General features: G+C 43.8%; 1 long non-coding RNA gene across 16 annotated transcripts in view; it reads right to left on the bottom strand.

Annotated features, from left to right (window-relative positions):
- Positions 1 to 25,884, bottom strand: part of LOC307181276 — a 2,057,065-nt gene that overhangs the window by 1,988,760 nt on the left and 42,421 nt on the right. For 7 of the 16 annotated variants that reach the window (XR_013826310.1, XR_013826311.1, XR_013826312.1 and 4 more), the window contains exons 1-4: positions 14,554 to 14,646; positions 12,974 to 13,055; positions 5,078 to 5,159; positions 3,499 to 3,580 (exon numbers count right to left, since the gene is read on the bottom strand). This is a non-coding gene — a long non-coding RNA (uncharacterized lncRNA). Of the gene's footprint in view, positions 1 to 3,498; positions 3,581 to 5,077; positions 5,160 to 12,973; positions 13,056 to 14,553; positions 14,647 to 25,610; positions 25,698 to 25,884 lie in introns of those variants that run through there. The other 9 variants (XR_013826319.1, XR_013826320.1, XR_013826321.1 and 6 more) reach the window with 4 other exon arrangements.

The raw sequence follows: 25,884 nt of genomic DNA, 5'->3' as shown, positions 1-25,884 counted from the left end.
CTCACTTCCCCCCGGTCAAAAGGGCCATCTGAAAAAAGTGTAAAATCCAGAAAGGCAACAGGCCATGGAGAACTGGGAGCCTTGTTATGCTGATGGGCGGGATGTAAATTGCCAACAGACACTCGGGAGAAGTGTATGGTGTTTCCTGAAACATCTAAAAAACAAAGCAACAGAGCCTAGGGCACTTCCACTTATGGTCCTATAGCTTAGGGAAATTAAAATCAAAAAGACACAGCCACCCCAAAGTTTGGAACGGCTCTGTTTACAAGAACCTCGTTTACAGTACAAGTTCAACATCGCAGAAAGTGAAAAATGGATAAAGAACTTGTGGTACTTACGTACAATGCAGTATCACTCAGCAATGAAATCTATGTCATCAGGCCCGTAGCAGCATAATGAGTAGATTCAGGTACGATGATTCTAACTGAAATAAGTCACACAGAAAAAGAAACATCATAAGATATCACTAATACACGGAATGTAAACTTGGCTACACAGGAACTGAATTCCAAAACAGAACAGGTTCTCAAATTTAAAAAACCAACTTATGCTTGCTTAAGGGGAAAGGTGAGTTGGGTTGCTGCATAAAACCAGAGATTGAAATGAGCACAGATAAAGTTCCTTAAGCCAAATATGGAATAGACAAGAGCTACTCCTTGCTCAACGAAATGGACTCAACACCGCATATTAAACGCCTAAGAATGTACCTGACTAGTAAGTATCTTAAAACCTATGGATTGCTATGTCTCCGAAAGAGAATCAAGCATGTGTACAGGGGCATAAACGCAGCAGTGATAGGATTGGAGAGGTTCGGTGAGCAAATGAAGACCCTTTGAAGTCATATTGCATGGTACCCATTCCACGGGTTTCAACTACCCAGGTTTTAGGTATTCTTCCTTCAGCTAAAACATGCATGTGGAACCCAGAGTATGATCAACCATGTGATCGGGAGAGGTGTTCAAATATGTCTCAGTTTTCCTCCCCTGGTACTCGGGTGCAACAATCCAGACGCTTTACTAACACTCTCCGAAATTGGAGAGTCAGTGTCTTTAACCTCCTGTTTGGCCCAGTTTGCAATTTCTGCGGAAGATGAACAGGAATAGCGAGAACCAATGAGAGACTAGCTGGAGGTGTCTGGACGGGCAAATTTAACTCTCATTTCCCACCAGAAAGAGGAATTAACCAAAGGCTCAGCGTGCCGTGCCGGAACCAGATTAGGGCCTGAAGCCATCCTGCGGTGTTGCGGCCAGCTCACAAGAAAGCGAGTTGAAGAAAGGAGCTCAGGGGCACTGTAATTCACAAACCTGCAGAGTTATAAATGACAGCTATCGTCCAAAAATAGACTGAAGTAAGGCTGCCAAGAGGACTTGAAAGCGGGGCAGAATTGCAGGAAACCGATTTCAGGAGGTAGACTGGAATTGCATTGAAAGCATAGGAAAAGAGGCAGAACGTCCACAATGATGCACTTGGCCAAAAAGGGCGTATGCGTTTTTTCCTGAATATATTCAGGAAAAAATGCATACGCCCTTTTCGGCCAACCAAGCAAGCTTGCAAAGGAAATCTGCCCTACAATGAAGTCTCACTTCCCCCCGGTCAAAAGGGCCATCTGAAAAAAGTGTAAAATCCAGAAAGGCAGGACAGGCCATGGAGAACTGGGAGCCTTGTTATGTTGATGGGCGGGATGTAAATTGCCAACAACCACTCGGGAGAAGTGTATGGTGTTTCCTGAAACATCTAAAAAACAAAGCAACAGAACCTAGGGCACTTCCACTTATGGTCCTATAGCTTAGGGAAATTAAAATCAAAAAGACACAGCCACCCCAAAGTTTGGAACGGCTCTGTTTACAAGAACCTCGTTTACAGTACAAGTTCAACATCGCAGAAAGTGAAAAATGGATAAAGAAGTTGTGGTATTTACTTACAAAGCAATATCACTCAGCAATGAAATCTGTGTCATCAGGCCCTTAGCAGCACAATGAGTGGATTCAGGTATGATGATTCTAACTGAAATAAGTCACACAGAAAAAGAAACATCATAAGATATCAGTAATACACGGAATGTAAACTTGGCTACACAGGAACTGAATTACAGAACAGAACAGGGTCTCAAATTTAGAAAACCAACTTATGCTTGCTTAAGGGTAAAGGTGAGTTGGGGTGCTGCATAAAACCAGAGATTGAAATGAGCACAGATAAAGTTCCTTAAGCCAAATATGGAATAGACAAGAGCTACTCCTTGCTCAACGAAATGGACTCAACACCGCATATTAAACGCCTAAGAATGTACCTGACTAGTAAGTATCTTAAAACCTATGGATTGCTATGTCTCCGAAAGAGAATCAAGCATGTGTACAGGGGCATAAACGCAGCAGTGATAGGATTGGAGAGGTTCTGTGAGCAAATGAAGACCCTTTGAAGTCATATTGCATGGTACCCATTCCACGGATTTCAACTACCCAGGTTTTAGGTATTCTTCCTTCAGCTAATACATGCATGTGGAACCCAGAGTATGATCAACCATGTGATCGGGAGACGTGTTCAAATATGTCTCAGTTTTCCTCCCCTGGTACTCGGGTGCAACATTCCAGACGCTTTACTAACACTCTCCCCACTTGGAGAGTCAGCACCTTTAACCTCCTGTTTGGCACAGTTTGCAATTTCTGCGGAAGATGAACAGGAATAGCGAGAACCAATGAGAGGCTAGCTGGAGGTGTCTGGACGGGCAAATTTAACTCTCATTTCCCACCAGGAGGAGGAAATAACCAAAGGCTCAGCGTGCCGTGCCAGAACCAGATTAGGGCCTGAAGCCATCCTGCGGTGCTGCGGCCAGGTCACAAGAAAGCGAGTTGAAGAAAGGAGCTCAGGGACACTGTAATTCACAAACCTGCAGAGTTATAAATGACAGCTATCGTCCAAAAATAGACTGAAGTAAGGCTGCCAAGTGGACTTGAAAGCGGGGCAGAATTGCAGGAAACCGATTTCAGGAGGTAGACTGAAATTGCATTGAAAGCATAGGAAAAGAGGCAGAACGTCCACAATGATGCACTTGGCCAAAAAGGGCGTATGCGTTTTTTCCTGAATATATTCAGGAAAAAACGCATACGCCCTTTTTGGCCAACCAAGCAAGCTTGCAAAGGAAATCTGCACTACAATGAAGTCTCACTTCCCCCCGGTCTAAAGGGCCATCTGAAAAAAGTGTAAAATCCAGAAAGGCAGGACAGGCCATGGAGAACTGGGAGCCTTGTTATGCTGATGGGCGGGATGTAAATTGCCAACAGACACTCGGGAGAAGTGTATGGTGTTTCCTGAAACATCGAAAAAACAAAGCAACAGAGCCTAGGGCACTGCCACTTATGGTCCTATAGCTTAGGGAAATTAAAATCAAAAAGACACAGCCACCCCAAAGTTTGGGACGCCTCTGTTTACAAGAACCTCGTTTACAGTACAAGTTCAACATCGCAGAAAGTGAAAAATGGATAAAGAAGTTGTGGTATTTACTTACAAAGCAATATCACTCAGCAATGAAATCTATGTCATCAGGCCCTTAGCATCACAATGAGTGGATTCAGGTATGATGATTCTAAATGAAATAAGTCACACAGAAAAAGTAACATCATAAGATATCACTAATACACGGAATGTAAACTTGGCTACACAGGAACTGAATTACAGAACAGAACAGGGTCTCAAATTTAGAAAACCAACTTATGCTTGCTTAAGGGTAAAGGTGAGTTGGGGTGCTGCATAAAACCAGAGATTGAAATGAGCACAGATAAAGTTTCTTAAGACAAATATGGAATAGACAAGAGCTACTCCTTGCTCAACGAAATGGACTCAACACCGCATATTAAACACCTAAGAATGTACCTGACTAGTATGTATCGTAAAACCTATGGATTGCTATGTCTCCAAAAGAGAATCAAGCATGTGTACAGGGGCATAAACGCAGCAGTGATAGGATTGGAGAGGTTCGGTGAGCAAATGAAGACCCTTTGAAGTCATATTGCATGGTACCCATTACACGGGTCTCAACTCTCCAGGTTTAAGGTATTCTTCCTTCAGCTAAAACATGCATGTGGAACCCAAGTATGATCAACCATGTGATCGGGAGACGTGTTCAAATATGTCTCAGTTTTCCTCCCCTGAAACTCGGGTGCAACATTCCAGACGCTTTACTAACACTCTCCCCACTTGGAGAGTCAGCGCCTTTAACCTCCTGTTTGGCCCAGTTTGCAATTTCTGCGGAAGATGAACAGGAATAGCGAGAACCAATGAGAGGCTAGCTGGAGGTGTCTGGACGGGCAAATTTAACTCTCATTTCCCACCAGGAAGAGGAAATAACCAAAGGCTCAACGTGCCGTACGGGAACCATATTAGGGCCTGAAGCCATCCTGCGGTGTTGCGGCCAGCTCAAAAGAAAGCGAGTTGAAGAAAGGAGCTCAGGGGCACTGTAATTCACAAACCTGCAGAGTTATAAATGACAGCTATCGTCCAAAAATAGACTGAAGTAAGGCTGCCAAGAGGACTTGAAAGCGGGGCAGAATTGCAGGAAACCGATTTCAGGAGGTAGACTGAAATTGCATTGAAAGCATAGGAAAAGAGGCAGAACGTCCACAATGATGCACTTGGCCAAAAAGGGCGTATGCGTTTTTTCCTGAATATATTCAGGAAAAAACGCATACGCCCTTTTTGGCCAACCAAGCAAGCTTGCAAAGGAAATCTGCACTACAATGAAGTCTCACTTCCCCCCGGTCTAAAGGGCCATCTGAAAAAAGTGTAAAATCCAGAAAGGCAGGACAGGCCATGGAGAACTGGGAGCCTTGTTATGCTGATGGGCGGGATGTAAATTGCCAACAGACACTCGGGAGAAGTGTATGGTGTTTCCTGAAACATCGAAAAAACAAAGCAACAGAGCCTAGGGCACTGCCACTTATGGTCCTATAGCTTAGGGAAATTAAAATCAAAAAGACACAGCCACCCCAAAGTTTGGGACGCCTCTGTTTACAAGAACCTCGTTTACAGTACAAGTTCAACATCGCAGAAAGTGAAAAATGGATAAAGAAGTTGTGGTATTTACTTACAAAGCAATATCACTCAGCAATGAAATCTATGTCATCAGGCCCTTAGCATCACAATGAGTGGATTCAGGTATGATGATTCTAAATGAAATAAGTCACACAGAAAAAGAAACATCATAAGATATCACTAATACACGGAATGTAAACTTGGCTACACAGGAACTGAATTACAGAACAGAACAGGGTCTCAAATTTAGAAAACCAACTTATGCTTGCTTAAGGGTAAAGGTGAGTTGGGGTGCTGCATAAAACCAGAGATTTAAATGAGCACAGATAAAGTTTCTTAAGACAAATATGGAATAGACAAGAGCTACTCCTTGCTCAACGAAATGGACTCAACACCGCATATTAAACACCTAAGAATGTACCTGACTAGTATGTATCGTAAAACCTATGGATTGCTATGTCTCCAAAAGAGAATCAAGCATGTGTACAGGGGCATAAACGCAGCAGTGATAGGATTGGAGAGGTTCGGTGAGCAAATGAAGACCCTTTGAAGTCATATTGCATGGTACCCATTACACGGGTCTCAACTCTCCAGGTTTAAGGTATTCTTCCTTCAGCTAAAACATGCATGTGGAACCCAAGTATGATCAACCATGTGATCGGGAGACGTGTTCAAATATGTCTCAGTTTTCCTCCCCTGAAACTCGGGTGCAACATTCCAGACGCTTTACTAACACTCTCCCCACTTGGAGAGTCAGCGCCTTTAACCTCCTGTTTGGCCCAGTTTGCAATTTCTGCGGAAGATGAACAGGAATAGCGAGAACCAATGAGAGGCTAGCTGGAGGTGTCTGGACGGGCAAATTTAACTCTCATTTCCCACCAGGAAGAGGAAATAACCAAAGGCTCAACGTGCCGTACCGGAACCATATTAGGGCCTGAAGCCATCCTGCGGTGTTGCGGCCAGCTCAAAAGAAAGCGAGTTGAAGAAAGGAGCTCAGGGGCACTGTAATTCACAAACCTGCAGAGTTATAAATGACAGCTATCGTCCAAAAATAGACTGAAGTAAGGCTGCCAAGAGGACTTGAAAGCGGGGCAGAATTGCAGGAAACCGATTTCAGGAGGTAGACTGGAATTGCATTGAAAGCATAGGAAAAGAGGCAGAACGTCCACAATGATGCACTTGGCCAAAAAGGGCGTATGTGTTTTTTCCTGAATATATTCAGGAAAAAACGCATACGCCCTTTTTGGCCAACCAAGCAAGCTTGCAAAGGAAATCTGCACTACAATGAAGTCTCACTTCCCCCTGGTAAATAGGGCCATCTGAAAAAAGTGTAAAATCCAGAAAGGCAGGACAGGCCATGGAGAACTGGGAGCCTTGTTATGCTGATGGGCGGGATGTAAATTGCCAACAACCACTCCGGAGAAGTGTATGGTGTTTCCTGAAACATGTAAAAAACAAAGCAACAGAGCCTAGGGCACTTCCACTTATGGTCCTATAGCTTAGGGAAATTAAAATCGAAAAGACACAGCCACCCCAAAGTTTGGAACGGCTCTGTTTACAAGAACCTCGTTTACAGTACAAGTTCAACATCGCAGAAAGTGAAAAATGGATAAAGAAGTTGTGGTATTTACTTACAAAGCAATATCACTCAGCAATGAAATCTGTGTCATCAGGCCCTTAGCAGCACAATGAGTGGATTCAGGTATGGTGATTCTAACTGAAATAAGTCACACAGAAAAAGAAACATCATAAGATATCAGTAATACACGGAATGTAAACTTGGCTACACAGGAACTGAATTACAGAACAGAACAGGGTCTCAAATTTAGAAAACCAACTAATTCTTGCTTAAGGGTAAAGGTGAGTTGGGGTGCTGCATAAAACCAGAGATTGAAATGAGCACAGATAAAGTTCCTTAAGCCAAATATGGAATAGACAAGAGCTACTCCTTGCTCAACGAAATGGACTCAACACCCCATATTAAACGCCTAAGAATGTACCTGACTAGTAAGTATCTTAAAACCTATGGATTGCTAGGTCTCCGAAAGAGAATCAAGCATGTGTACCGGGGCATAAACGCAGCAGTGATAGGATTGGAGAGGTTTGGTGAGCAAATGAAGACCCTTTGAAGTCATATTGCATGGTACCCATTCCACGGGTTTCAACTACCCAGGTTTAAGGTATTCTTCCTTCAGCTAAAACATGCATGTGGAACCTAGAGTATGATCAACCATGTGATCGGGAGACGTGTTCAAATATGTCTCAGTTTTCCTCCCCTGGTACTCGGGTGCAACATTCCAGACGCTTTACTAACACTCTCCCCACTTGGAGAGTCAGCGCCTTTAACCTCCTGTTTGGCCCAGTTTGCAATTTCTGCGGAAGATGAACAGGAATAGCGAGAACCAATGAGAGGCTAGCTGGAGGTGTCTGGACGGGCAAATTTAACTCTCATTTCCCACCAGGAAGAGGAATTAACCAAAGGCTCAGCATGCCGGGCCGGAACCAGATTAGGGCCTGAAGCCATCCTGCGGTGTTGCGGCCAGCTCAAAAGAAAGCGAGTTGAAGAAAGGAGTTCAGGGGCACTGTAATTCACAAACCTGCAGAGTTATAAATGACAGCTATCATCCAAAAATAGACTGAAGTAAGGCTGCCAAGAGGACTTGAAAGCGGGGCAGAATTGCAGGAAACCGATTTCAGGAGGTAGACTGGAATTGCATTGAAAGCATAGGAAAAGAGGCAGAACGTCCACAATGATGCACTTGGCCAAAAAGGGCGTATGCGCTTTTTCCTGAATATATTCAGGAAAGAACGCATACGCCCTTTTTGGCCAACCAAGCAAGCTTGCAAAGGAAATCTGCACTACAATGAAGTCTCACTTCCCCCCGGTCAAAAGGGCCATCTGAAAAAAGTGTAAAATCCAGAAAGGCAGGACAGGCCATGGAGAACTGGGAGCCTTGTTATGCTGATGGGCGGGATGTAAATTGCCAACAGACACTCGGGAGAAGTGTATGGTGTTTCCTGAAACATCGAAAAAATAAAGCAACAGAGCCTAGGGCACTGCCAGTTACGGTCCTATAGCTTAGGGAAATTAAAATCAAAAAGACACAGCCACCCCAAAGTTTGGAACGGCTCTGTTTACAAGAACCTCGTTTACAGTACAAGTTCAACATCGCAGAAAGTGAAAAATGGATAAAGAAGTTGTGGTATTTACTTACAAAGCAATATCACTCAGCAATGAAATCTATGTCATCAGGCCCTTAGCATCACAATGAGTGGATTCAGGTATGATGATTCTAACTGAAATAAGTCACACAGAAAAAGAAACATCATAAGATATCAGTAATACACGGAATGTAAACTTGGCTACACAGGAACTGAATTACAGAACAGAACAGGGTCTCAAATTTAGAAAAACAACTTATGCTTGCTTAAGGGTAAAGGTGAGTTGGGGTGCTGCATAAAACCAGAGATTGAAATGAGCACAGATAAAGTTCCTTAAGTCAAATATGGAATAGACAAGAGCTACTCCTTGCTCAACGAAATGGACTCAACACCGCATATTAAACGCCTAAGAATGTACCTGACTAGTAAGTATCGTAAAACCTATGGATTGCTATGTCTCCAGAAGAGAATCAAGCATGTGTACAGGGGCATAAACACAGCAGTGATAGGATTGGAGAGGTTCGGTGAGCAAATGAAGACCCTTTGAAGTCATATTGCATGGTACCCATTACACCTGTCTCAACTCTCCAGGTTTAAGGTATTCTTCCTTCAGCTAAAACATGCATGTGGAACCCAAGTATGATCAACCATGTGAACGGGAGACGTGTTCAAATATGTCTCAGTTTTCCTCCCCTGGTACTCGGGTGCAACATTCCAGACGCTTTACTAACACTCTCCCCACTTGGAGAGTCAGCGCCTTTAACCTCCTGTTTGGCCCAGTTTGCAATTTCTGCGGAAGATGAACAGGAATAGCGAGAACCAATGAGAGGCTAGCTGGAGGTGTCTGGACGGGCAAATTTAACTCTCATTTCCCACCAGGAAGAGGAAATAACCAAAGGCTCAGCGTGCCGTACCGGAACCAGATTAGGGCCTGAAGCCATCCTGCGGTGTTGCGGCCAGCTCAAAAGAAAGCGAGTTGAAGAAAGGAGCTCAGGGGCACTGTAATTCACAAACCTGCAGAGTTATAAATGACAGCTATCGTCCAAAAATAGACTGAAGTAAGGCTGCCAAGAGGACTTGAAAGCGGGGCAGAATTGCAGGAAACCGATTTCAGGAGGTAGACTGGAATTGCATTGAAAGCATAGGAAAAGAGGCAGAACGTCCACAATGATGCACTTGGCCAAAAAGGGCATATGCGTTTTTTCCTGAATATATTCAGGAAAAAACGCATACGCCCTTTTTGGCCAACCAAGGAAGCTTGCAAAGGAAATCTGCACTACAATGAAGTCTCACTTCCCCCCGGTCAAAAGGGCCATCTGAAAAAAGTGTAAAATCCAGAAAGGCAGGACAGGCGATGGAGAACTGGGAGCCTTGTTATGCTGATGGGCGGGATGTAAATTGCCAACAGACACTCGGGAGAAGTGTATGGTGTTTCCTGAAACATCGAAAAAACAAAGCAACAGAGCCTAGGGCACTGCCAGTTATGGTCCTATAGCTTAGGGAAATTAAAATCAAAAAGACACAGCCACCCCAAAGTTTGGGACGCCTCTGTTTACAAGAACCTCGTTTACAGTACAAGTTCAACATCGCAGAAAGTGAAAAATGGATAAAGAAGTTGTGGTATTTACTTACAAAGCAATATCACTCAGCAATGAAATCTATGTCATCAGGCCCTTAGCATCACAATGAGTGGATTCAGGTATGATGATTCTAACTGAAATAAGTCACACAGAAAAAGAAACATCATAAGATATCAGTAATACACGGAATGTAAACTTGGCTACACAGGAACTGAATTACAGAACAGAACAGGGTCTCAAATTTAGAAAACCAACTTATGCTTGCTTAAGGGTAAAGGTGAGTTGGGGTGCTGCATAAAACCAGAGATTGAAATGAGCACAGATAAAGTTCCTTAAGTCAAATATGGAATAGACAAGAGCTACTCCTTGCTCAACGAAATGGACTCAACACCGCATATTAAACGCCTAAGAATGTACCTGACTAGTAAGTATCGTAAAACCTATGGATTGCTATGTCTCCAGAAGAGAATCAAGCATGTGTACAGGGGCATAAACACAGCAGTGATAGGATTCGAGAGGTTCGGTGAGCAAATGAAGACCCTTTGAAGTCATATTGCATGGTACCCATTACACGGGTCTCAACTCTCCAGGTTTAAGGTATTCTTCCTTCAGCTAAAACATGCATGTGGAACCCAAGTATGATCAACCATGTGAACGGGAGACGTGTTCAAATATGTCTCAGTTTTCCTCCCCTGGTACTCGGGTGCAACATTCCAGACGCTTTACTAACACTCTCCCCACTTGGAGAGTCAGCGCCTTTAACCTCCTGTTTGGCCCAGTTTGCAATTTCTGCGGAAGATGAACAGGAATAGCGAGAACCAATGAGAGGCTAGCTGGAGGTGTCTGGACGGGCAAATTTAACTCTCATTTCCCACCAGGAAGAGGAAATAACCAAAGGCTGAGCGTGCCGTACCGGAACCAGATTAGGGCCTGAAGCCATCCTGCGGTGTTGCGGCCAGCTCAAAAGAAAGCGAGTTGAAGAAAGGAGCTCAGGGGCACTGTAATTCACAAACCTGCAGAGTTATAAATGACAGCTATCGTCCAAAAATAGACTGAAGTAAGGCTGCCAAGAGGACTTGAAAGCGGGGCAGAATTGCAGGAAACCGATTTCAGGAGGTAGACTGGAATTGCATTGAAAGCATAGGAAAAGAGGCAGAACGTCCACAATGATGCACTTGGCCAAAAAGGGCATATGCGTTTTTTCCTGAATATATTCAGGAAAAAACGCATATGCCCTTTCTGGCCAACCAAGCAAGCTTGCAAAGGAAATCTGCACTACAATGAAGTCTCACTTCCCCCCGGTCAAAAGGGCCATCTGAAAAAAGTGTAAAATCCAGAAAGGCAGGACAGGCCATGGAGAACTCGGAGCCTTGTTATGCTGATGGGCGGGATGTAAATTGCCAACAACCACTCGGGAGAAGTGTATGGTGTTTCCTGAAACATCTAAAAAACAAAGCAACAGAACCTAGGGCACTTCCACTTATGGTCCTATAGCTTAGGGAAATTAAAATCAAAAAGACACAGCCACCCCAAAGTTTGGAACGGCTTTGTTTACAAGAACCTCATTTACAGTACAAGTTCAACATCGCAGAAAGTGAAAAATGGATAAAGAAGTTGTGGTATTTACTTACAAAGCAATATCACTCAGCAATGACATCTGTGTCATCAGGCCCTTAGCAGCACAATGAGTGGATTCAGGTATGATGATTCTAACTGAAGTAAGTCACACAGAAAAAGAAACATCATAAGATATCAGTAATACACGGAATGTAAACTTGGCTACACAGGAACTGAATTACAGAACAGAACAGTGTCTCAAATTTAGAAAACCAACTTATGCTTGCTTAAGGGGAAAGGTGAGTTGGGGTGCTGCATAAAACCAGAGATTGAAATGAGCACAGATAAAGTTCCTTAAGTCAAATATGGAATAGACAAGAGCTACTCCTTGCTCAACGAAATGGACTCAACACCGCATATTAAACGCCTAAGAATGTACCTGACTAGTAAGTATCTTAAAACCTATGGATTGCTATGTCTCCGAAAGAGAATCAAGCATGTGTACAGGGGCATAAACGCAGCAGTGATAGGATTGGAGAGGTTTGGTGAGCAAATGAAGACCCTTTGAAGTCATATTGCATGGTACCCATTACACGGGTCTTAACTCTCCAGGTTTAAGGTATTCTTCTTTCAGCTAAAACATGCATGTGGAACCCAAGTATGATCAACCATGTGAACGGGAGACGTGTTCAAATATGTCTCAGTTTTCCTCCCCTGGTACTCGGGTGCAACATTCCAGACGCTTTACTAACACTCTCCCCACTTGGAGAGTCAGCGCCTTTAACCTCCTGTTTGGCCCAGTTTGCAATTTCTGCGGAAGATGAACATGAATAGCGAGAACCAATGAGAGGCTAGCTGGAGGTGTCTGGACGGGCAAATTTAACTCTCATTTCCCACCAGGAGGAGGAAATAACCAAAGGCTCAGCGTGCCGTGCCAGAACCAGATTAGGGCCTGAAGCCATCCTGCGGTGTTGCGGCCAGGTCACAAGAAAGCGAGTTGAAGAAAGGAGCTCAGGGTCACTGTAATTCACAAACCTGCAGAGTTATAAATGACAGCTATCGTCCAAAAATAGACTGAAGTAAGGCTGCCAAGAGGACTTGAAAGCGGGGCAGAATTGCAGGAAACCGATTTCAGGAGGTAGACTGGAATTGCATTGAAAGCATAGGAAAAGAGGCAGAACGTCCACAATGATGCACTTGGCCAAAAAGGGTGTATGTGTTTTTTCCTGCATATATTCAGGAAAAAACGCATACGCACTTTTTGGCCAACCAAGCAAGCTTGCAAAGGAAATCTGCACTACAATGAAGTCTCACTTCCCCCTGGTAAAAAGGGCCATCTGAAAAAAGTGTAAAATCCAGAAAGGCAGGACAGGCCATGGAGAACTGGGAGCCTTGTTATGCTGATGGGCGGGATGTAAATTGCCAACAACCACTCGGGAGAAGTGTATGATGTTTCCTGAAACATCTAAAAAACAAAGCAACAGAACCTAGGGCACTTCCACTTATGGTCCTATAGCTTAGGGAAATTAAAATCGAAAAGACACAGCCACCCCAAAGTTTGGAACGGCTCTGTTTACAAGAACCTCGTTTACAGTACAAGTTCAACATCGCAGAAAGTGAAAAATGGATAAAGAAGTTGTGGTATTTACTTACAAAGCAATATCACTCAGCAATGAAATCTGTGTCATCAGGCCCTTAGCAGCACAATGAGTGGATTCAGGTATGATGATTCTAAATGAAATAAGTCACACAGAAAAAGAAACATCATAAGATATCAGTAATACACGGAATGTAAACTTGGCTACACAGGAACTGAATTACAGAACAGAACAGGGTCTCAAACTTAGAAAACCAACTTATGCTTGCTTAAGGGTAAAGGTGAGTTGGGGTGCTGCATAAAACCAGAGATTGAAATGAGCACAGATAAAGTTCCTTAAGCCAAATATGGAATAGACAAGAGCTACTCATTGCTCAACGAAATGGACTCAACACCCCATATTAAACGCCTAAGAATGTACCTGACTAGTAAGTATCTTAAAACCTATGGATTGCTAGGTCCCCGAAAGAGAATCAAGCATGTGTACAGGGGCATAAACGCAGCAGTGATAGGATTGGAGTGATTTGGTGAGCAAATGAAGACCCTTTGAAGTCATATTGCATGGTACCCATTCCACGGGTTTCAACTACCCAGGTTTAAGGTATTCTTCCTTCAGCTAAAACATGCATGTGGAACCTAGAGTATGATCAACCATGTGATCGGGAGACGTGTTCAAATATGTCTCAGTTTTCCTCCCCTGGTACTCGGGTGCAACATTCCAGACGCTTTACTAACACTCTCCCCACTTGGAGAGTCAGCGCCTTTAACCTCCTGTTTGGCCCAGTTTGCAATTTCTGCGGAAGATGAACAGGAATAGCGAGAACCAATGAGAGGCTAGCTGGAGGTGTCTGGACGGGCAAATTTAACTCTCATTTCCCACCAGGAAGAGGAATTAACCAAAGGTTCAGCATGCCGGGCCGGAATCAGATTAGGGCCTGAAGCCATCCTGCGGTGTTGCGGCCAGCTCAAAAGAAAGCGAGTTGAAGAAAGGAGTTCAGGGGCACTGTAATTCACAAACCTGCAGAGTTATAAATGACAGCTATCATCCAAAAATAGACTGAAGTAAGGCTGCCAAGAGGACTTGAAAGCGGGGCAGAATTGCAGGAAACCGATTTCAGGAGGTAGACTGGAATTGCATTGAAAGCATAGGAAAAGAGGCAGAACGTCCACAATGATGCACTTGGCCAAAAAGGGCGTATGCGTTTTTTCCTGAATATATTCAGGAAAAAACGCATACGCCCTTTTTGGCCAACCAAGCAAGCTTGCAAAGGAAATCTGCACTACAATGAAGTCTCACTTCCCCCCGGTCAAAAGGGCCATCTGAAAAAAGTGTAAAATCCAGAAAGGCAGGACAGGCCATGGAGAACTGGGAGCCTTGTTATGCTGATGGGCAGGATGTAAATTGCCAACAGACAGTCGGGAGAAGTGTATGGTGTTTCCTGAAACATCGAAAAAACAAAGCAACAGAGCCTAGGGCACTGCCACTTATGGTCCTATAGCTTAGGGAAATTAAAATCAAAAAGACACAGCCACCCCAAAGTTTGGGACGCCTCTGTTTACAAGAACCTCGTTTACAGTACAAGTTCAACATCGCAGAAAGTGAAAAATGGATAAAGAAGTTGTGGTATTTACTTACAAAGCAATATCACTCAGCAATGAAATCTCTGTCATCAGGCCCTTAGCATCACAATGAGTGGATTCAGGTATGATGATTCTAACTGAAATAAGTCACACAGAAAAAGAAACATCATAAGATATCAGTAATACACGGAATGTAAACTTGGCTACACAGGAACTGAATTACAGAACAGAACAGGGTCTCAAATTTAGAAAACCAACTTATGCTTGCTTAAGGGGAAAGGTGAGTTGGGGTGCTGCATAAAACCAGAGATTGAAATGAGCACAGATAAAGTTCCTTAAGTCAAATATGGAATAGACAAGAGCTACTCCTTGCTCAACGAAATGGACTCAACACCGCATATTAAACGCCTAAGAATGTACCTGACTAGTAAGTATCGTAAAACCTATGGATTGCTATGTCTCCAAAAGAGAATCAAGCATGTGTACAGGGGCATAAACACAGCAGTGATAGGATTGGAGAGGTTCGGTGAGCAAATGAAGACCCTTTGAAGTCATATTGCATGGTACCCATTACACGGGTCTCTACTCTCCAGGTTTAAGGTATTCCTCCTTCAGCTAAAACATGCATGTGGAACCCAAGTATGATCAACCATGTGAATGGGAGACGTGTTCAAATATGTCTCAGTTTTCCTCCCCTGGTACTCGGGTGCAACATTCCAGACGCTTTACTAACACTCTCCCCACTTGGAGAGTCAGCGCCTTTAACCTCCTGTTTGGCCCAGTTTGCAATTTCTGCGGAAGATGAACAGGAATAGCGAGAACCAATGAGAGGCTAGCTGGAGGTGTCTGGACGGGCAAATTTAACTCTCATTTCCCACCAGGAAGAGGAAATAACCAAAGGCTCAGCGTGCCGTACCGGAACCAGATTACGGCCTGAAGCCATCCTGCGGTGTTGCGGCCAGCTCAAAAGAAACCGAGTTGAAGAAAGGAGCTCAGGGGCACTGTAATTCACAAACCTGCAGAGTTATAAATGACAGCTATCGTCCAAAAATAGACTGAAGTAAGGCTGCCAAGAGGACTTGAAAGCGGGGCAGAATTGCAGGAAACCGATTTCAGGAGGTAGACTGGAATTGCATTGAAAGCATAGGAAAAGAGGCAGAACGTCCACAATGATGCACTTGGCCAAAAAGGGCGTATGCGTTTTTTCCTGAATATATTCAGGAAAAAACGCATACGCCCTTTTTGGCCAACCAAGCAAGCTTGCAAAGGAAATCTGCACTACAATGAAGTCTCACTTCCCCCCAGTCAAAAGGGCCATCTGAAAAAAGTGTAAAATCCAGAAAGGCAGGACAGGCCATGGAGAACTGGGAGCTTTGTTATGCTGATGGGCGGGATGTAAATTGCCAACAACCTCTCGGGAGAAGTGTATGGTGTTTCCTGAAACATCTAAAAAACAAAGCAACAGAACCTAGGGCACTTCCACTTATGGTCCTATAGCTTAGGGAAATTAAAATCAAAAAGACACAGCCACCCCAAAGTTTGGAACGGCTCTGTTTACAAGAACCTCGTTTACAGTACAAGTTCAACATCGCAGAACGTGAAAAATGGATAAAGAACTTGTGGTACTTACGTACAATGCAGTATCACTCAGCAATGAAATCTATGTCATCAGGCCCGTAGCAGCATAATGAGTAGATTCAGGTACGATGATTCTAACTGAAATAAGTGACACAGAAAAAGAAACATCATAAGATATCACTAATACACGGAATGTAAACTTGGCTACACAGGAACTGAATTACAGAACAGAACAGGGTCTCAAATTTAGAAAACCAACTTATGCTTGCTTAAGGGGAAAGGTGAGTTGGGGTGCTGCATAAAACCAGAGATTGAAATGAGCACAGATAAAGTTCCTTAAGCCAAATATGGAATAGACAAGAGCTACTCCTTGCTCAACGAAATGGACTCAACACCGCATATTAAACGCCTAAGAATGTACCTGACTAGTAAGTATCGTAAAACCTATGGATTGCTATGTCTCCGAAAGAGAATCAAGCATGTGTACAGGGGCATAAACGCAGCAGTGATAGGATTGGAGAGGTTCGGTGAGCAAATGAAGACCCTTGGAAGTCATATTGCATGGTACCCATTCCACGGGTTTCAACTACCCAGGTTTTAGGTATTCTTCCTTCAGCTAAAATATGCATGTGGAACCCAGAGCATGATCAACCACGTGATCGGGAAACGTGTTCAAATATGTCTCAGTTTTCCTCCCCTGGTACTCGGGTGCAACATTCCAGACGCTTTACTAACACTCTCCCCACTTGGAGAGTCAGCGCCTTTAACCTCCTGTTTGGCCCAGTTTGCAATTTCTGCGGAAGATGAACAGGAATAGCGAGAACCAATGAGAGGCTAGCTGGAGGTGTCTGGACGGGCAAATTTAACTCTCATTTCCCACCAGGAAGAGGAATTAACCAAAGGCTCAGCATGCCGGGCCGGAACCAGATTAGGGCCTGAAGCCATCCTGCGGTGTTGCGGCCAGGTCACAAGAAAGCGAGTTGAAGAAAGGAGCTCAGGGGCACTGTAATTCACAAACCTGCAGAGTTATAAATGACAGCTATCGTCCAAAAATAGACTGAAGTAAGGCTGCCAAGAGGACTTGAAAGCGGGGCAGAATTGCAGGAAACCGATTTCAGGAGGTAGACTGGAATTGCATTGAAAGCATAGGAAAAGAGGCAGAACGTCCACAATGATGCACTTGGCCAAAAAGGGTGTATGTGTTTTTTCCTGAATATATTCCGGAAAAAACGCATACGCCCTTTTTGGCCAACCAAGCAAGCTTGCAAAGGAAATCTGCACTACAATGAAGTCTCACTTCCCCCTGGTAAAAAGGGCCATCTGAAAAAAGTGTAAAATCCAGAAAGGCAGGACAGGCCATGGAGAACTGGGAGCCTTGTTATGCTGATGGGCGGGATGTAAATTGCCAACAACCACTCGGGAGAAGTGTATGGTGTTTCCTGAAACATCTAAAAAACAAAGCAACAGAACCTAGGGCACTTCCACTTATGGTCCTATAGCTTAGGGAAATTAAAATCAAAAAGACACAGCCACCCCAAAGTTTGGAACGGCTCTGTTTACAAGAACCTCGTTTACAGTACAAGTTCAACATCGCAGAAAGTGAAAAATGGATAAAGAAGTTGTGGTATTTACTTACAAAGCAATATCACTCAGCAATGAAATCTGTGTCATCAGGCCCTTAGCAGCACAATGAGTGGATTCAGGTATGATGATTCTAACTGAAATAAGTCACACAGAAAAAGAAACATCATAAGATATCAGTAATACACGGAATGTAAACTTGGCTACACAGGAACTGAATTACAGAACAGAACAGGGTCTCAAATTTAGAAAACCAACTTATGCTTGCTTAAGGGGAAAGGTGAGTTGGGGTGCTGCATAAAACCAGAGATTGAAATGAGCACAGATAAAGTTCCTTAAGCCAAATATGGAATAGACAAGAGCTACTCCTTGCTCAACGAAATGGACTCAACACCCCATATTAAACGCCTAAGAATGTACCTGACTAGTAAGTATCTTAAAACCTATGGATTGCTAGGTCCCCGAAAGAGAATCAAGCATGTGTACAGGGGCATAAACGCAGCAGTGATAGGATTGGAGAGGTTTGGTGAGCAAATGAAGACCCTTTGAAGTCATATTGCATGGTACCCATTCCACGGGTTTCAACTACCCAGGTTTAAGGTATTCTTCCTTCAGCTAAAACATGCATGTGGAACCTAGAGTATGATCAACCATGTGATCGGGAGACGTGTTCAAATATGTCTCAGTTTTCCTCCCCTGGTACTCGGGTGCAACATTCCAGACGCTTTACTAACACTCTCCCACACTTGGAGAGTCAGTCCCTTTAACCTCCTGTTTGGCCCAGTTTGCAATTTCTGCGGAAGATGAACAGGAATAGCGAGAACCAATGAGAGGCTAGCTGGAGGTGTCTGGACGGGCAAATTTAACTCTCATTTCCCACCAGGAAGAGGAATTAACCAAAGGCTCAGCATGCCGGGCCGGAACCAGATTAGGGCCTGAAGCCATCCTGCGGTGTTGCGGCCAGGTCACAAGAAAGCGAGTTGAAGAAAGGAGCTCAGGGGCACTGTAATTCACAAACCTGCAGAGTTATAAATGACAGCTATCGTCCAAAAATAGACTGAAGTAAGGCTGCCAAGAGGACTTGAAAGCGGGGCAGAATTGCAGGAAACCAATTTCAGGAGGTAGACTGGAATTGCATTGAAAGCATAGGAAAAGAGGCAGAACGTCCACAATGATGCACTTGGCCAAAAAGGGCGTATGCGTTTTTTCCTGAATATATTCAGGAAAAAACGCATACGCCCTTTTTGGCCAACCAAGCAAGCTTGCAAAGGAAATCTGCACTACAATGAAGTCTCACTTCCCCCCGGTCAAAAGGGCCATCTGAAAAAAGTGTAAAATCCAGAAAGGCAGGACAGGCCATGGAGAACTGGGAGCCTTGTTATGCTGATGGGCGGGATGTAAATTGCCAACAACCACTCGGGAGAAGTGTATGGTGTTTCCTGAAACATCGAAAAAACAAAGCAACAGAGCCTAGGGCACTGCCACTTATGGTCCTATAGCTTAGGGAAATTAAAATCAAAAAGACACAGCCACCCCAAAGTTTGGGACGCCTCTGTTTACAAGAACCTCGTTTACAGTACAAGTTCAACATCGCAGAAAGTGAAAAATGGATAAAGAAGTTGTGGTATTTACTTACAAAGCAATATCACTCAGCAATGAAATCTATGTCATCAGGCCCTTAGCGTCACAATGAGTGGATTCAGGTATGATGATTCTAACTGAAATAAGTCACACAGAAAAAGAAACATCATAAGATATCACTAATACACGGAATGTAAACTTGGCTACACAGGAACTGAATTACAGAACAGAACAGGGTCTCAAATTTAGAAAACCAACTTATGCTTGCTTAAGGGTAAAGGTGAGTTGGGGTGCTGCATAAAACCAGAGATTGAAATGAGCACAGATAAAGTTCCTTAAGTCAAATATGGAATAGACAAGAGCTACTCCTTGCTCAACGAAATGGACTCAACACCGCATATTAAACGCCTAAGAATGTACCTGACTAGTAAGTATCTTAAAACCTATGGATTGCTATGTCTCCAAAAGAGAATCAAGCATGTGTACAGGGGCATAAACACAGCAGTGATAGGATTGGAGAGGTTCGGTGAGCAAATGAAGACCCTTTGAAGTCATATTGCATGGTACCCATTACACGGGTCTCAACTCTCCAGGTTTAAGGTATTCTTCCTTCAGCTAAAACATGCATGTGGAACCCAAGTATGATCAACCATGTGAACGGGAGACGTGTTCAAATATGTCTCAGTTTTCCTCCCCTGGTACTCGGGTGCAACATTCCAGACGCTTTACTAACACTCTCCCCACTTGGAGAGTCAGCGCCTTTAACCTCCTGTTTGGCCCAGTTTGCAATTTCTGCGGAAGATGAACAGGAATAGCGAGAACCAATGAGAGGCTAGCTGGAGGTGTCTGGACGGCAAATTTAACTCTCATTTCCCACCAGGAAGAGGAAATAACCAAAGGCTCAGCGTGCCGTACCGGAACCAGATTAGGGCCTGAAGCCATCCAGCGGTGTTGCGGCCAGCTCAAAAGAAAGCGAGTTGAAGAAAGGAGCTCAGGGGCACTGTAATTCACAAACCTGCAGAGTTATAAATGACAGCTATCGTCCAAAAATAGACTGAAGTAAGGCTGCCAAGAGGACTTGAAAGCGGGGCAGAATTGCAGGAAACCGATTTCAGGAGATAGACTGGAATTGCATTGAAAGCATAGGAAAAGAGGCAGAACGTCCACAATGATGCACTTGGCCAAAAAGGGCGTATGCGTTTTTTCCTGAATATATTCAGGAAATAACGCATATGCCCTTTTTGGCCAACCAAGCAAGCTTGCAAAGGAAATCTGCACTACAATGAAGTCTCACTTCCCCCTGGTCAAAAGGGCCATCTGAAAAAAGTGTAAAATCCAGAAAGGCAGGACAGGCCATGGAGAACTGGGAGCCTTGTTATGCTGATGGGCGGGATGTAAATTGCCAACAACCACTCGGGAGAAGTGTATGGTGTTTCCTGAAACATCTAAAAAACAAAGCAACAGAACCTAGGGCACTTCCACTTATGGTCCTATAGCTTAGGGAAATTAAAATAAAAAAGACACAGCCACCCCAAAGTTTGGAACGGCTCTGTTTACAAGAACCTCGTTTACAGTACAAGTTCAACATCGCAGAAAGTGAAAAATGGATAAAGAAGTTGTGGTATTTACTTACAAAGCAATATCACTCAGCAATGAAATCTGTGTCATCAGGCCCTTAGCAGCACAATGAGTGGATTCAGGTATGATGATTCTAACTGAAGTAAGTCACACAGAAAAAGAAACATCATAAGATATCAGTAATACACGGAATGTAAACTTGGCTACACAGGAACTGAATTACAGAACAGAACAGGGTCTCAAATTTAGAAAACCAACTTATGCTTGCTTAAGGGTAAAGGTGAGTTGGGGTGCTGCATAAAACCAGAGATTGAAATGAGCACAGATAAAGTTCCTTAAGTCAAATATGGAATAGACAAGAGCTACTCCTTGCTCAACGAAATGGACTCAACACCGCATATTAAACGCCTAAGAATGTTCCTGACTAGTAAGTATCTTAAAACCTATGGATTGCTATGTCTCCGAAAGAGAATCAAGCATGTGTACAGGGGCATAAACGCAGCAGTGATAGGATTGGAGAGGTTCGGTGAGCAAATGAAGACCCTTTGAAGTCATATTGCATGGTACCCATTCCACGGGTTTCAACTACCCAGGTTTAAGGTATTCTTCCTTCAGCTAAAACATGCATGTGGAATCTAGAGTATGATCAACCATGTGATCGGGAGACGTGTTCAAATATGTCTCAGTTTTCCTCCCCTGGTACTCGGGTGCAACATTCCAGACGCTTTACTAACACTCTCCCCACTTGGAGAGTCAGTCCCTTTAACCTCCTGTTTGGCCCAGTTTGCAATTTCTGCGGAAGATGAACAGGAATAGCGAGAACCAATGAGAGACTAGCTGGAGGTGTCTGGACGGGCAAATTTAACTCTCATTTCCCACCAGGAAGAGGAATTAACCAAAGGCTCAGCGTGCCGTGCCGGAACCAGATTAGGGCCTGAAGCCATCCTGCGGTGTTGCGGCCAGGTCACAAGAAAGCGAGTTGAAGAAAGGAGCTCAGGGGCACTGTAATTCACAAACCTGCAGAGTTATAAATGACAGCTATCGTCCAAAAATAGACTGAAGTAAGGCTGCCAAGAGGACTTGAAAGTGGGGCAGAATTGCAGGAAACCGATTTCAGGAGGTAGACTGGAATTGCATTGAAAGCATAGGAAAAGAGGCAGAACGTCCACAATGATGCACTTGGCCAAAAAGGGCGTATGCGTTTTTTCCTGAATATATTCAGGAAAAAACGCATACGCCCTTTTTGGCCAACCAAGCAAGCTTGCAAAGGAAATCTGCACTACAATGAAGTCTCACTTCCCCCCGGTCAAAAGGGCCATCTGAAAAAAAGTGTAAAATCCAGAAAGGCAGGACAGGCCATGGAGAACGGGGAGCCTTGTTATGCTGATGGGCGGGATGTAAATTGCCAACAACCACTCGGGAGAAGTGTATGGTGTTTCCTGAAACATCTAAAAAACAAAGCAACAGAACCTAGGGCACTTCCATTTATGGTCCTATAGCTTAGGGAAATTAAAATCAAAAAGACACAGCCACCCCAAAGTTTGGAACAGCTCTGTTTACAAGAACCTCGTTTACAGTACAAGTTCAACATCGCAGAAAGTGAAAAATGGATAAAGAAGTTGTGGTATTTACTTACAAAGCAATATCACTCAGCAATGAAATCTGTGTCATCAGGCCCTTAGCAGCACAATGAGTGGATTCAGGTATGATGATTCTAACTGAAATAAGTCACACAGAAAAAGAAACATCATAAGATATCAGTAATACACGGAATGTAAACTTGGCTACACAGGAACTGAATTACAGAACAGAACAGGGTCTCAAATTTAGAAAACCAACTTATTCTTGCTTAAGGGTAAAGGTGAGTTTGGGTGCTGCATAAAACCAGAGATTGAAATGAGCACAGATAAAGTTCCTTAAGCCAAATATGGAATAGACAAGAGCTACTCCTTGCTCAACGAAATGGACTCAACACCGCATATTAAACGCCTAAGAATGTACCTGACTAGTAAGTATCTTAAAACCTATGGATTGCTATGTCTCCGAAAGAGAATCAAGCATGTGTACAGGGGCATAAACGCAGCAGTGATAGGATTGGAGAGGTTTGGTGAGCAAATGAAGAACCTTTGAAGTCATATTGCATGGTACCTATTACACGGGTCTTAACTCTCCAGGTTTAAGGTATTCTTCCTTCAGCTAAAACATGCATGTGGAACCCAAGTATGATCAACCATGTGAACGGGAGACGTGTTCAAATATGTCTCAGTTTTCCTCCCCTGGTACTCGGGTGCAACATTCCAGACGCTTTACTAACACTCTCCCCACTTGGAGAGTCAGTGCCTTTAACCTCCTGTTTGGCCCAGTTTGCAATTTCTGCGGAAGATGAACAGGAATAGCGAGAACCAATGAGAGGCTAGCTGGAGGTGTCTGGACGGGCAAATTTAACTCTCATTTCCCACCAGGAAGAGGAATTAACCAAAGGCTCAGCATGCCGGGCCGGAACCAGATTAGGACCTGAAGCCATCCTGCGGTGTTGCGGCCAGGTCACAAGAAAGCGAGTTGAAGAAAGGAGCTCAGGGACACTGTAATTCACAAACCTGCAGAGTTATAAATGACAGCTATCGTAGAAAAATAGACTGAAGTAAGGCTGCCAAGAGGACTTGAAAGCGGGGCAGAATTGCAGGAAACCGATTTCAGGAGGTAGACTGGAATTGCATTGAAAGCATAGGAAAAGAGGCAGAACGTCCACAATGATGCACTTGGCCAAAAAGGGCGTATGCGTTTTTTCCTGAATATATTCAGGAAAAAACGCATACGCCCTTTCTGGCCAACCAAGCAAGCTTGCAAAGGAAATCTGCACTACAATGAAGTCTCACTTCCCCCCGGTCAAAAGGGCCATCTGAAAAAAGTGTAAAATCCAGAAAGGCAGGACAGGCCATGGAGAACTGGGAGCCTTGTTATGCTGATGGGCGGGATGTAAATTGCCAACAGACACTCGGGAGAAGTGTATGGTGTTTCCTGAAACATCGAAAAAACAAAGCAACAGAGTCTAGGGCACTGCCACTTATGGTCCTATAGCTTAGGGAAATTAAAATCAAAAAGACACAGCCACCCCAAAGTTTGGGACGCCTCTGTTTACAAGAACCTCGTTTACAGTACAAGTTCAACATCGCAGAAAGTGAAAAATGGATAAAGAAGTTGTGGTATTTACTTACAAAGCAATATCACTCAGCAATGAAATCTATGTCATCAGGCCCTTAGCATCACAATGAGTGGATTCAGGTATGATGATTCTAACTGAAATAAGTCACACAGAAAAAGAAACATCATAAGATATCAGTAATACACGGAATGTAAACTTGGCTACACAGGAACTGAATTACAGAACAGAACAGGGTCTCAAATTTAGAAAACCAACTTATGCTTGCTTAAGGGGAAAGGTGAGTTGGGGTGCTGCATAAAACCAGAGATTGAAATGAGCACAGATAAAGTTCCTTAAGTCAAATATGGAATAGACAAGAGCTACTCCTTGCTCAACGAAATGGACTCAACACCGCATATTAAACGCCTAAGAATGTACCTGACTAGTAAGTATCTTAAAACCTATGGATTGCTATGTCTCCAAAAGAGAATCAAGCATGTGTACAGGGGCATAAACACAGCAGTGATAGGATTGGAGAGGTTCGGTGAGCAAATGAAGACCCTTTGAAGTCATATTGCATGGTACCCATTACACGGGTCTCAACTCTCCAGGTTTAAGGTATTCTTCCTTCAGCTAAAACATGCATGTGGAACCCAAGTATGATCAACCATGTGAACGGGAGACGTGTTCAAATATGTCTCAGTTTTCCTCCCCTGGTACTCGGGTGCAACATTCCAGACGCTTTACTAACACTCTCCCCACTTGGAGAGTCAGCGCCTTTAACCTCCTGTTTGGCCCAGTTTGCAATTTCTGCGGAAGATGAACAGGAATAGCGAGAACCAATGAGAGGCTAGCTGGAGGTGTCTGGACCGGCAAATTTAACTCTCATTTCCCACCAGGAAGAGGAAATAACCAAAGGCTCAGCGTGCCGTGCCGGAACCAGATTAGGGCCTGAAGCCATCCTGCGGTGTTGCGGCCAGGTCACAAGAAAGCAAGTTGAAGAAAGGAGCTCAGGGGCACTGTAATTCACAAACCTGCAGAGTTATAAATGACAGCTATCGTCCAAAAATAGACTGAAGTAAGGCTGCCAAGAGGACTTGAAAGCGGGGCAGAATTGCAGGAAACCGATTTCAGGAGGTAGACTGGAATTGCATTGAAAGCATAGGAAAAGAGGCAGAACGTCCACAATGATGCACTTGGCCAAAAAGGGCGTATGCGTTTTTTCCTGAATATATTCAGGAAAAAACGCATACGCCCTTTTTGGCCAACCAAGCAAGCTTGCAAAGGAAATCTGCACTACAATGAAGTCTCACTTCCCCCCGGTCAAAAGGGCCATCTGAAAAAAGTGTAAAATCCAGAAAGGCAGGACAGGCCATGGAGAACTAGGAGCCTTGTTATGCTGATGGGCGGGATGTAAATTGCCAACAACCACTCGGGAGAAGTGTATGGTGTTTCCTAAAACATCTAAAAAACAAAGCAACAGAACCTAGGGCACTTCCACTTATGGTCCTATAGCTTAGGGAAATTAAAATCAAAAAGACACAGCCACCCCAAAGTTTGGAACGGCTCTGTTTACAAGAACCTCGTTTACAGTACAAGTTCAACATTGCAGAAAGTGAAAAATGGAAAAAGAAGTTGTGGTATTTACTTACAAAACAATATCACTCAGCAATGAAATCTGTGTCATCAGGCCCTTAGCAGCACAATGAGTGGATTCAGGTATGATGATTCTAACTGAAGTAAGTCACACAGAAAAAGAAACATCATAAGATATCAGTAATACACGGAATGTAAACTTGGCTACACAGGAACTGAATTACAGAACAGAACAGGGTCTCAAATTTAGAAAACCAACTTATGCTTGCTTAAGGGTAAAGGTGAGTTGGGGTGCTGCATAAAACCAGAGATTGAAATGAGCACAG

The sequence above is a fragment of the Stenella coeruleoalba genome, assembly GCF_951394435.1.
Source record: "Stenella coeruleoalba genome assembly, contig: scaffold_52, whole genome shotgun sequence".
NCBI classification, from domain to species: Eukaryota; Metazoa; Chordata; class Mammalia; order Artiodactyla; family Delphinidae; genus Stenella; species Stenella coeruleoalba.
Note: the sequence above shows the minus strand (reverse complement) of the source record. Positions and strands in the feature narration are given on the sequence as shown.